Source organism: Maylandia zebra, linkage group LG1, assembly GCF_041146795.1.
Source record: "Maylandia zebra isolate NMK-2024a linkage group LG1, Mzebra_GT3a, whole genome shotgun sequence".
NCBI lineage: Eukaryota > Metazoa > Chordata > Actinopteri > Cichliformes > Cichlidae > Maylandia > Maylandia zebra.
In genome coordinates this window covers 4671359-4672335 of record NC_135167.1, presented here as the reverse complement: position 1 = coordinate 4672335, position 977 = coordinate 4671359, and positions in this window count along the sequence as shown.

Here is a 977-nt window from a genome sequence, read left to right as displayed (position 1 = left end):
GTGGACCTTCATAGAGACACGTTCTCTGACTTTTCTGGCAAATACAGGAGATGTGATTCATGGTAAGTCACAACTTTCACATAGATTATTTGGTCATATCCTGTTTGGTCAAAATCCAGTCAGAGAAGAAAGAATGTATAATATAAATATAGAAGAAAATCTGAAATTTCTTGCAAGATGAAAAGAGACGATGGGATAAGGAAAAAAGGATAATTAACTGATAAAACATCAGAAGCAGATGCTGGAGAAATCATGGGACCAGGACAGGAGGATGCTACTAAAAATGTGGAGGAAAGGAGGGTTAAAGTTTAAAGAATGTCATCAAGCAAAAAATAATAATAATTACCAATTTGTGATGAAGAGCAAAACAGTGATGATGAGGGCAAAAAGAGAGCGACTGCAGCCAATCAGAGAAATGTATGTTAAAATCTTCTGGTCTGTAGAGAAGAAGGACTCAGTGCCATTTGTGTCAGAGCCAGAAACAGGCACCTGTGGAGAAAATACACTTTCATTTTATTTTGCAGCATTTCCATTAACGGTGGTTTAAATTAAAAACAAAAAAGGAAGTGCATGGCAAAGTCCAGTTTAATAGACCATAATAAGCAGGAGACAGACAGGTGATTGAGGAAACACTGCACTGGTCAAATATTCCAGTTTTTCCATGTTTAATATTTTTTACAGATCATCAGCTGATCTTTGGCAGCAGAAACTTTAAATGAAAACAGACTAAAAAATTTTCAAGTGAGCAACACGAGCGATGTAAAGACCAGATGTAGATTAAAATGGAACATTTAATATGGGCACAAGTTAATGAACCAATGAACATTGAGTGAGAGCAGATGGCAGAACATAGCATGTCCAGCTGAAGAGCTCGGATAACATCCTGAGCAGCACAGGGGTGCCTCGGGGTACTGTCATATCATCCTTCCTCTTCCCCCTCTATACGTCTAACTAAAATAGGAAAATAGGAACATAAA